The 13,261-nt window shown below is 32.5% G+C and overlaps 1 protein-coding gene across 3 annotated transcripts in view; it reads right to left on the reverse strand.

Annotated features, from left to right (window-relative positions):
• Positions 1-13,261, reverse strand: part of Mdga2 (MAM domain containing glycosylphosphatidylinositol anchor 2) — a 790,036-nt gene that overhangs the window by 158,621 nt on the left and 618,154 nt on the right. The gene's annotated exons all lie outside the window — the stretch shown is intronic.

Consider the following 13,261-nt stretch of genomic DNA (forward strand, 5'->3'; position numbering starts at 1 on the left):
TAATTTTACTGAATCTCAAATGGCAAATAGTAAACCATCACTGCATAATCATGTCTTTGAGTAGTCCATAATGAATAACTATGTAATGAAGTCTCTTTCTATACAAACATTTTGCAGGCAGGAGACCTTTGTTTTAGAAATATGTGCATATTAGAGGAACAAAACAATTCAGAGGTCTTCAAGATAAATACAAAGGAGGAGAGAGGGATTATGAATAAAACAAAGGCATAAACTGTAAAAAATAATATTCAAAGCAAAGGTGGATTAAAGATTCTTCATTCATGGTGTTGGAGAAACTGACCAGTGCCTAACTGTAATTGTTCTTGTAGTTGGTTTATGCAAGCACATAAACAGTGGCAATTTCCCCTGTAAAGCTGGTATGTGAAGTCAATCTTGGAAAAAATTGCCTAACTACCTTCTTAAACAGGTACCACTTGCTAGAACTCATATCCCTTGGGTTCTGCAGTTAATCAGCAAAGTATATTTTACATTTATTCCCTACAAAGCTACTTTATACAGACTTAAATATTTAAATCTTTTACATAATTTGGCAGCATGAAGTGAAAAATGGCACTGGACTAGAATTTCTGGCCCCAGTTCTGTCACTAATCAGGTGTGTGATTTAGTTAAGTCACTTAACCTCTTAGTCATTATCTATAAAATATCTTCTCAGAGAGTACAGATAAAATGAAATAATGTGCTTGGAGGAGTTTTTAAAAATTAAAACACTCCATAAATATAATTATAGATCATTCTATCAGGTCTCACACTCACTTCAATAGAGATCTTTATTCTAATCATTAAATCTTATTCAGCAAATTAAGCTACTATCCCTTTTGTTCTTTTATCCTAAAAATAGGGAACCACACAAAACTGCTCCCACTACCCAGCTCATAAATAAAATACTGCATATTTATTGTTAGTGATTAGTACTAACTTTTTAAATTAGTTAATACAATTTAATGTAGTACAATTTAATGAATTATATTGTATGGCACTCCAAATAGTCGCATAGACTAGTTTTCATTTTTTATATAAATCAGCAACCATTTTTTAAAACTCATTTAAAAATTTATTTTATTTTCTAGAATAAACATTGGAACAATAGTACACCATAAAAGGGCTTTAATAAAGTAATTATATGTTGAAAAATATTTAGCCATTTTAGTATGCCATAGCTTCTCAACATAACTATCATGAGAAAAACAACCATATCTGATTTCAATTTGAATAGTCTTTTCATATATGCCATCTGGATAAGATTACCTGAATCTTTTCAAGGTCCTTTCATAATTATGGAATCCTGACATGTTAGCTGGCCTCTCTGACCCTTTGCTTCCCAATCATCAAAAATTTAAACCAATCAATACTCACTTTTCTCATCATGTATGTTTTAAATAGCATCAACAATACAGAGTTAAAGGGAAGAAAAGCAAACCTAGAGTACTAGGACTTGAGAATATGAACACTATTTGTACATTAAATTGTGATTCTGCCTTTTTCATGGTAAAGCAGTGTACTTAATCTTCCTGTCATACATACTTGCTGAATTGGACTGGATGGAGGTAAGAATTTTGAATTGTTAGATTCTCAGAGAAAGCAGACACAAGAAGATTCTTTCTGTAGTTTGTTCTACAAACACTTCTCCAGCTATATTAGCCTTGTTCTGTCCTTTCCATTCTAGCAATACTGAGTTTTTCTCTGTCACCGGCACACACCACTACACACCGCATCCTATTTCTAGTCTTCTGAGCCTTCATCCATGCTGGCTTCTGTTTCTTCACATTTTTCCCAACTGAGTAAGTCCTAGCCATTCTTCAAAACTCAGACATCTCCTTTAGGAAAATTTTTGACTTTCCACTCTACTAGGTAGCAAAGAATGTTTCTCTATTAACGTTCCAGTAGCCATGAGAACTGTGGTATTTTTTCCTTTATTGAACAGCATGGAAATAACTCCATGCTATTTCTGACTTCTCAACCAGACAGGAAGATTCCTAAGGATATGAAAAAAATCTTCAGAATCTTTATATCCTCAGCACTTAGTGCAATCAGTGGCATGTAGATGCGTAAAATATGCTTTCTGAACTCATCTGAAGAAAAACTTACTGGTAATCAGAAAAAAAAAATGATGTATTAGGAAAAAGCTCAGATTTTAAAAGAATAACAAAATTTTTCTAGTACATTACAGCTGAATGTTTACAATCTGAGGAAGAATATTGAGGGAACTCACTGGTAGAATTCACCTTTCCGGAATATTCCAATAAACAAATCAACTTTTTAAAAAAATCTGTATATTATGAAATTACTTACTTCAATTAAAAATCTTTATTGTTATAACCTAGTTTTGCCTCTTACAATATTTTAAACATTGAGAGTAAATAAATAAGTGTATACTGCTTATGGCCTGAACACAATGCACAATTTTTTGCATCATTAAATAGAAAGAATTACATAGAAATGTCTTAACTTCCTCACCACTTATAATGTCTAACTTCCTGTAGTTAATAAACTAAATATTGTGTTAATTAAACTTTGTACCTCATTATAGTTGAATATAAATAATGGACATGCAAATATAAATTATTTTGACCAGAACTTCCTACTAATAGTCATGAAGAGTAGAAGAGACCAGTTTTATTTTCTTAATTTATAATTCATATTCTGTTTATATACAGAGCTTATTTGAGACTGGTTATTAATTTACTCTGAAGAATCAGGAAGTAGATAATTTTTTAGCAACATTGGGAAAATGAAATTTGGAGTTGGGCAATGGTAATCAAAAAGGAGGGTGAAGAATTCCCGGCAAAAACTTTACATGGAATCAGTACTAAGGGAAATAATTACTTCCACATAATGTTAAATTAAAACCAGGAACTTGGAATAATGATGTTCTTGTTATGATTCATAGCTGCCTTGTTTATATATACCGCTCTTTACATAATTTATTTCTATGATGACCTATGTTATGAAATTTAAATAATTCAATTATAAATAAACTTTTAGGAGGTAATCTGATGAATCTATTTTGCCTGTATATTGAGAAGGTAACAATAAGTTCAGCTGAATTATGTTTGCCCTATAGAATAGTTCAATAAAACACCCTTCAAAGTAGTATATTAGGAGTTTGAGAGATGGATTCTTTCTCCCCAGTTTCCACTAGATACCGTGTAGAGTCTATTAATTCCACACTATAGCATATTTTTAAAAATGTATTTAATGTCAACAATAATTGACTTTGAAAAATGCACAGTTATAGTAGGTTCTTATAATATTTATAGGTTGTACTAGCAGTTTATTTTGAATACTGTATAAGAGCTAGAAAACTCTGTGTAAAAGGGCCAAATAAAAGTAAAGAATATCATTTGTAGATAAGTAATATCCATTAGGAAAAAACTAAAAACGCCAAAAAAGATAATAATATATTTTAGTTTAAATTTTATTTATCATAGGATGAAATTTTCATTGATTTCATTGTATAATTTCATTATAGAATGAAATCAATTATAATTTGATTATTTTTGTCAATGGGATATATTTTGCAAAACAGTTAAAGGTGGAAACAATGAAATATAATATTTTTCTCAATTTTGTCTTTGTCCTTTTCTTCTGAATTTTAGTTTTCGTCAATAAAGGAAAACCATAATGCCACGTACTCAGTTAAATATACATTATTTTCCTCATATTTTCCCCAAATTATGATGTTATAATTAGCTCTTTAAGCATTTGCATTTTTTTACATTAAGATGTAGGTGCTTTCTTCAATCTCCATGTATACATTGATTTGTTAAATTAATGCCATGTAATGATAAGGTTAATGAAAAAATACAAAAGCAGAGTAATAGAACATTAAAGATTTTATAAAGGATGGAGATTCATTCAAATGTCTTCTACTCTCTATAAACTGAATAGCTGTTTGTGAGGACAGGGAACTACATAAAATGAATCCACTTGTCATTCAAATGGTTAATTTAATGAACATTGATGATGCAAATGTCAATAAATTCAAATGTATTCTTTAGCATCTGAATTCTTATGGTGGATACTTTCATTGACTTATTATACCATTTGATCATTTTATATATTGTTTTCAAATACCAATTTAATGCTAAGCACCAAAATGTCTACACGAGAAAGTACAAAGGTGTATCAATCAAAATTTACCTTTAACAAGCTATAAGACACTTAGTTTTTAGATTAGAAAAAGGAACATAGTGGGCTTTAATAAGCATACAACAGAATAAAAATATGACATGGACATCTGTAAAACAACATAAAGATTAAATCACATATTGCATATAAATCACTTATTATAGCATTTAGCAAAAAGTATTTCACAAATGCTGGTTTTTGTTGTTACTGGTGTTGTTATTGTTAACTTGTGTTTAGAGGCAGAAGGTTATATGTAAGTGTGGAGGCTCAATACAAATAATCTGAGTTGGCATGCATCAATTCACTTCAGGTAAAAGAGCAAGGCAAAGAGTTGAACCAACTGATCATTTAAAATAAAAACAGGGCTGGGGATGTGGCTCAAGCAGTAGCGCGCTTGCCTGGCATGCGTGCGGCCCGGGTTAGATCCTCAGCACCACATACAAACAAAGATGTTGTGCCGGCTGAAAACTAAAAAATAAATATTAAAAAATTCTCTCTCTCTCTCAAAAAAATAAAAATAAAAACAGAAGGGGGAATATATACTCTTTACAGAATCACTCTCAAGAGTACTAAAAAGTCCTTCATAGCATAGTATTTAAATATGGCTTTCCCAAGTAACATGGAAACCATCATTATGCAACTTTCTTGAATCAGTTAAATTTGCAAGAGTCACATTGTAGACTAGGTGAGTTAATTTCTCAAACACTCAATATTTGTTCTTTATATTCTACTTTATATAGTAAACATAGATTTACCATTTTACATAAAAATAATTTCTAAATACGTAAATTAAAAACAAATGTACTGAACAGGAACCTGTGACTTTATGCATTATAACAACTCACCCAAAACTATACAAGGTTCTTTTTGAAAAAAATAAAGCCAGAAACCTCATTATTATATTATTAATTTGGAGTCTGTGATGATGAGACTTGGGCTAGGATTTCAGAGCTTGTGAAAAGTATCCCACCAAAAAAATTCATAGTGAATACAAATATTAATATTTTTGTAAATGTATGTATATAATTAATAAATCAAAGCAATTAAATTAATAGTTGACTATTTCTCATATCTTCACTAATACACCTATGATATGTTCAAAGTTAATGAGATATGCTCAAATTAGGTATACTTCATAACTCATAGGCAAATGCCTCTAAAATATTTGTTCAAATTATTTTCATCTCACATTCATAATCACTTTTACAATATTCTTCATTATATTCAATTTTCTGTCTTCCTGTTTTATTGTTGCTGTTGCATTCCATCTTGAAAAGTACCTGAATTCTACAAGTAGCTGCCTTTCTTACTTAGAAAAAGTAGAAGATCACATATCTATTTATGTCTCTATTTCCCTGGTTTCCATTTGTGTTTATCTAGTCTGATTCACTTTTATCAAGGTGCTTTATCCTTGAAATTGACTTTTCAAGCTTATCAAAGGAAAACATTTTTTTCTGGCTTCATGCTCCCTTGCTGCCCATAAAGACAGGTTTTATTTCAGATCGAGATAGGAAAGCCCAGATCCATTAAGGACTTCTAACCCAAAGGGTCAAAAAGAATTAATCTAGATTCACATACAAAAAAGAAATGAAATTTAAATCTAGATTTATTTTGTATTGTTTTTAGGTGAGAAATATAAAATACTCCATTGATGTGTATTTTAAATCATGTAGAAAACTTATATAATAAGAAATATATTCTAATTCCATAAGGTGTCCAGCTACAAGAGAGGTACATATCCAAAGACAACTGAGGAGACTGGAGAAAGAAAAAGCTTCAGGATTACAAAACAAACAAACAAACAAAAAACATGAAATCAGAGCTGAACTTTTTTTTTTATTATTATTTTTGGTATCAGAGATTGAACTCAGGGGCACTGAACCACTGAGTCACATCCCCAGCACTATTTTGTATTTTATTTAGAGACAGGGTCTCACTGAGTTGCTTAGCACCTTGCCATTTGCTGAAGTTGGCTTTGAACTAGTCATCCCCCTGTCTCAGCCTCCCCAGCAGCTGGGATTACAGGCATGCACCACTATCCCTGGCTCTGCAACTTTTATGTTTACATATACTTCTCAACATTTTGGTGTATGGGAGGGGACACAAGAACACATTCTCATGATTTCTGAGGGAATGACTTTAAAATTCCAGATAGTGTTAAAAAATACAGCTATTTTTTTAAAAAAAATCTTCCTTTGTCCTCATTTATTAGAAAGACAAGGCCCACCTTCTTGTTCTGGTAGGTGTTTAATTTGTGTTCTCAAATGTTAGAGGAAACATTCCACATAAATGAATTAACACTATCATAATGTATTCCTTTAGATCTGAATATTGCTTCTAATAACCTTTAAAAATGGTGGCACAGAACAGGACCTATGATGTTGAGCTATTAAAGAGGACCCCCATGCAAAATACCTGTGGTTTTTTTTTTTTCAGTGTTTTTTCATCACTGTGACTTTTAGACTCAATATTTCTGGAATTTAATACTCTTTGTTCTTTATCCCTGAGTATTCTGCCTGTTTTATCTTAGATATGTGCTGCTACAGGCACAAACACACACTTATACAAAAATATATTCAGCACACCCACAACTATAAGAAAAATCAAACATATTCACATACTATATAGAGAAGAACAGTAAAAACTGTACTATTTTAAAGCCAATTTTACTATATTACCATGAAAATGTGGTTTTCTTAAGGGGTAACTGGCTTTCTCTCCCCTTTTTACTCAAAGAAACACCTTGAATACAGGTACACAACATTCACCTGTTCTTCCACAAAGAATCAAAATAAAAAGATGCATAGTTACTTATGGAGGTGAGAGACCTGGGGGAGAACACTGGAGTTCATCAGTAGCAAAATAGAAACTCTTTATAAACTCCAGAGACCTAAGACTGTGGTATAGCAAGAGAAACAAAGTATGTCATTGCCTACCAACTCATCAATTGGGGAAGGAGAGTCATCCTCTGCAGCAACTGTAAAGATGAAAAAGAGAGTGCCAGCAAATTCTATAAGCACAGATACTAAGCTATTGGAAAGTTTAATGGGCCTTGCAGGCTTACAGCCTAAACAGATAATAGGACTGAAAACTGCACAGTACTCTGGCTTTCCAAAGTAATCTCTTAATTTCCCAGATAATCCCCATGGTGCTTATTATGATTTTTATATGAAGTATCCATGCCCCGCAAAAAATATGTAAGACAACGCAAGAGTGTTCATGGGTGAGTGATCACATTAGATTAGAATGATTAGATTATGAAAACTGTGACCTAATCAGTGGATTAATATACTGATGATGTATTAACTAGGTAGTAAGAATAAGCAGTTAAGGTGCGGCTGGAGGAGGTAGGTCACGGGGAGTGTGCCTTTGGGCTTTATATTTTGTCCCTGGTAATCAGAGCTTTCTCTCTCTCTGCTTCCTCGTTGCCATATCCTGAGGTGTTTTCTCTGCCCCTCTCTTCTTCAGCTCTGGCTCAGAGCTATGGAGTTGACTACCATGGACTGAACCTCTGAAACTGTGAGCCAAAATAAACTTTTCCCTTTTTATGTTGTTGTTGTCATCTTTTGGTCACAGCTAAGAAAAAGCTGACTGAGATGATTCTATAAACAGGAGCCATCTTGACAAGGAAACTAGTATTTGAATTTAGAGTGCTCTAAGGGTCATAAACCCCTTCATATCCCAGGCTCTGGGACACCACAGACATCTCACTGGGTTGGCTCAGCATGTGGCTGCCTCACTAACCAGACTTGGTTCTGTGAATTGACTCTCAAACATACCAAGAGTACTACACAGTGGGGAGTAGGTGTTGGGATGCAAAAAGGAGCAAAGGGAGCCTGAAGACAGGTTTCTCAGAGTAACACATTCACATAGAAAAAAAAAAGAGAGAAAAATTAGAATGAAGAAACCATTCAAGATCAAACATCCCCAGCTCAGTGTAAAACACCCCCAGGTTCAATTCCCAGTACAAAAAAAAAAAAAATGTCAAACATCTCCATCATCAGCACCCCCAAAAAGGAAGAATTAGAGGTTAAGGGAAGAGAAAGAATATTAAATAAAATAGTAGCTTAAAACTTCCCTAATCTTGGGAATGATGTGGACACACAAGTACAGGATTCCTACAGAACCCTAAATAGATATGAACAGAGAAAATCCTCACCTTATCATATTATAGTCAAACGTCAAAAGAACAGGAGAAGGAATTTTAAAATATATAAGATAAAAGTATCAAGTAGTGTTAAAGGACAGTCCAATTACATTAACAACAGATTTCTGAACAAAACCCCCACAGGCCAAGAGGGCAAGACTGAACCTTCGGAATCCAAGGGGAAAAGAAGGATCTTCCAAGATAGGCAAAACTAAGGGAATTCATGACCACCAGACCAGCCTTGCAACAGATGCTTGAGGAGTCTACCCAGAAGTAGAAAAAAGAAAACTACTATCACAACAGCATATGAAAGCATAAATCCCAATAGACAAATGAGAAATAATAAAAGAATAAAATATTATCAATGCAGTAAGCCATCAACCCATAGAGATGAATAAAGAGGAAAATTGGATAAAGAAAATTCAAAAAATCTAAGGGAAAAGTAACTAAATGACAGACACAAGTTCATTCCTTTCCTTAGTAACTCTAACTATAAATAGTCTTAGCTATCCAGTGAATATACACAAAATGGGTAAATGAATTGAAACCAAGACCCAACAATATACTGCCTGGGAGCAACTCACCTCACCAGTAAGGACACGTATAGACTGAAAGTGAAAAGAGAAAATTATATTTTGAGCAAACATTCTAAAAACAAGCAAAAATAATTTGACTTATACCTCACAAAATAGAACTAAAGAAAAAAACAATAGAAAGACACATGGTTCCTCTATAATATTCAAGAGATTAATTCATAAGGAGATCCATGATTATGGATCTATATGCACCTAACAATGGTGCATTGCCCAATGTCTCCATTGGAGAGCATTGCCCAATTTTATAAAATAAACACTATTAGACCTAAAAGGGGAGATAGGCTTGACTACAATAATAGTAGTGGGTTTCAATTCCCCATTCTTGCCAATGAATATATCACCAGACCAAAAAAAAAAAAAATCAACATAGAAACATTGGTGTTAAACTATACTATAAATCAAATGTATTTAGCGGACATTTACAGAACATTTCATCCAAAAGAAGTAGAATACCTATTATTTTTATAAGGACCTGGAATTTTCTCTAGAATAGAGCACATAATAGAACATGAAACAATTCTTACCAAATTTGTAAAAAAATGACATCATGCTCTGTGTCTTTTCTAATCACATGGAATGAAACTATAAATCAATAGCAAGAGAAATTTTAGAAATAACACACATACACCGAGACCAGAAAACAAGCTTTTGAGTGAACAGTGGGTCACTGAAGAAATCAGAATGGAAATTTAAAAATTCCTTGAAACAAACAAATGAAAATGGAAGTACAGAAAATATAAATCTATGGGATCCAGCAAAAGCAGTACTAGCAGGGATGTTTGCAGCAGTGGTTGCCGACATTTTAAAAAAAAAAAAAAACAACAGATTTAAAATAAATACTGATGATACATCCCAAGGACTTAGAAAGTCAAGAAAAAATCATATCAACATTAGTAGAAAGAAAGAATTAATAAAGATTGGAACTGAAATAAATGAAATAGAGTCTAAAGAACAATACAAAGGATCAATGAAAAAAAGAATTTTTTTTGAAAAGTTAAACAAAATTAACAAACTTTAGCTAAATGAGTCCAAAGAAAACAAAGAACCAAGTATGTACTATTAGAAGTGAAAATAAGATATTACAGCTGACACCACAGAAAGTTAAAGGATCATAGGGACTATTTTAAAAAACTATATGCTAACAAATGGGAAAAGATAGAAGAATTGGAGAAGTTTCTGAACATATGACCTATCAAAACTGAATCAAGTGAATCAAAAAACCTAAATATACAAATAACAACTATTGAGACTGAATCAACAATTCAATATCCCAACAAAGATAAGGCCAGGACTGTATGACTCCATTGCTGAATTTTACCAAACTTACGAATAGAACTAACAGCTTCTCTTCTCAAACTATTCCACAGAATTAAAAGGGACTCATTCCATGAGGCTAATATTATCCTATTCCCAAAACACAGAAACAACAAAGAAATAAAACTATAAACTTACTATCCCCAATGAACATAGATGCAAATATCCTCAACAAAACACCAACCCATTGAATTCAAGAGTACATCAAAAATATCCTACACCATGATCAAGTCAGTTTCATTCCAGGGATTACAGGATGGTTTAACATATGTAAATCAATAAATGTAATACATCACATAAATAGAATGAAGGATAAAAATCATGTGACAATCTTAATAAATGCAGAAAAAAAACATTTGATAAAATCCAATATCCTTTCATGCTAAAACCCCTGAGAAAATTATGTACAGAAGGATCATACCTCAATGTAATAAATGCTCTGTATGTCAAGCCCATAGCTTACATCATACTGAACCGAGAGCATTTCCTCTAAGATTAGGCATAATACAAGGCTGTCCACTCTCACCAGTCTCATTCAATGTAGTACCAGAAAACTTAACCAGTGCAATTAACAGAGAAAGAAAAAAAAAAAAAAAAAAAAAGCACAAATAGGAAATGAGGGAATCACATTATCTCTGATTGCAGATAATATGATTACATATATGTGTTTGCATGTATACAAAACCAACATATAAAATATATAAACATATAAAACATCAACATATAAAAATCAGTAGCTTTACTACACATTAACAATGAACTTGCTGAGAAAGAAATCATGAAAGCAATCCTATTCACAATACTAAGTAAAAAACTAAACAAAATAAACAATAAATCCCAAACAGAACCATAGGAACATACTTAATTAAGGAAGAGGCAGATGTCTACAATGAAAATAACTAAACACTAAAGAAAGAAATTCAAGAGGACACTAAAAGCTGGAAAAACCTACTCAAGATTTGGAAGCATTAATACATTTAAAATGTAAATACCGAATACAAAGGATCTATAGATTGAATGCAATTCCCATTAGAATACTAATGACATTCTTACTCCACTAGGGAAAAGTTCCTAAAATTCCTGTGGAAGAAAACAGACCACAAACAACCAAAGCAATCTTGAGCAAAAGAAAACAAAGCAAAGTTGGAGGCATCATAATACCTGATTTCAAGAAACGATTTCAAGAATTACTACAGAGTTATAGCAATAAAATGGCATTGTATTGGCATAGAACAGACACAGTCCGATGAAACAGAATAGAGAACAGACACAAATCTACACCTGTACAGCATACTAATTCTTACTAAAGGTGCTGGAAATACATATTGAAGAAAGAATAATCTCTAACTGGTAGCACTGCAGAAAATGGACATCAACATGCATGAGGTTTAAACTTGACCCTTATCTCTCACCCTATACAAAAATCAACTCAAAATGGATCAAAGTTCCTAATGAAAGAGTTTGAACTCTGAAACTACTAGAGGACATCAAGGGGGCATAAACATTAAGACATTGGTATAGGAAGCAAAAGTAAAAATTGACAAATGATATTAGAAAAACATCTGCATTGCAAAGAAAGCAATCAACAGAGTGAGACACATGTACAGAACGGAAAGAAAGAATTTCTAGCTATTTATCTTACACAGGGTTAATATCCAGTATTTATTAAAAAAATAACAACAAAAAGCAAGTATACCAATTAAAAAATGAGCAAATGATCTTAATAGATAACTTCTTTAAAGAAGAAATACAATGACAATAAATACTAAAACTGCCATCAAGGAAATGCAAATACAAACAACAAGGTACTATTCACCCCAGGTATAATGACTGTTATTAAGAAAACAAAACAAAAAAATAAAAAAAAATTATGGTGATGATGTGGAGAAAAAGGAGCCCTTATACTCTATTGGTGGGAATGTAAATTTGTATAACCCTGTGGAAAACAGTATAGAGGTTTCTCAAAATCTAAAAATGGAATTATCATACCTTTCAACTATCCCATTCTTAGGTCTGTATCTGAAAGAAATGAAGTCGACCTACAAAAGAGAGTACCTGAATGCCTGTATTTATTGAGCACTATTCATAGTAGCTAACATATGGAATCAGTTTAGATACCTTTTAATGGACAAATGTATAAAAAATATGGTACATATACACAACAGAATATTATTCAGTTTTAAAGAAGAATGAACTTCTGTCATGTGCACCACAAATGAATGGATCCAGAGGATATTATGTTAGGCAAAATAAACCAGCCTCAGAAGGGCAAGTATTGCATATTCTTTCATATGGAGGAGCTGTGGGGATAAAAAGACAACCTGAAGGCAGAAGATGGATTTCTAGAGACTTGGAAAGGTGCTGGAAGGGTATAAGGGGGTGAGAGATTAGAAGGATGGCTGAATAATCAATATACAATGTATGCATATATGGAAACACCACAATGAATCACATTAATGTGTACAACTGACATGTGTTATTGGTTATAATTTTTAAAATTTATTTTTTTTAAATAATTCATGTGATTATGACAGGACAGTCAAAATTGGAGAGCATTGCAATTGGAGAGCATTACAATCAAAATCTAAAGTACCATAAATAATAATATATTTATGAGTTGGGCCTTCTGTTAGAAGCTAAGAGTTAAGAACTAAAGTTCTCACCTAAGTGGAAATGTTCCTAGGTATCCACCATTAGCTTTTCTCTCTATCAAATAGAAATTGTTTATAGAGAGAAAGGCTCATGGTGGGTATCTAGGAACACTGATAATTCTTTCTAAGTATCTCTTCTAATCCACCCCCCTCTCCCAGTTTCTGGAGTCCTTTAATCATTCATTCTGCCTCTTGGCCATAAGTTAAAACTGTTTTAGAAAAATTATGAAAAGAGGTTATGTCCAATAGATCTTGCTATGTGAGGGGATGATTATAGTTATTAAGGGAGACATGATAGTGAGGTAAATGTAAACAAAACATCACAGTGAGAGATTCTCAGGAACACTGAGGCTCCCAGAAAGTCTCAGAAATATAGGGAGGTAGGTAGGGTAGGAAAATTTCCC

The sequence above is a fragment of the Marmota monax genome, unplaced genomic scaffold (genome assembly GCF_021218885.2).
Source record: "Marmota monax isolate L192 unplaced genomic scaffold, Marmota_monax_Labrador192_F-V1.1 WCK01_AAM20220418_F8-fsc00001, whole genome shotgun sequence".
NCBI classification, from domain to species: domain Eukaryota; kingdom Metazoa; phylum Chordata; class Mammalia; order Rodentia; family Sciuridae; genus Marmota; species Marmota monax.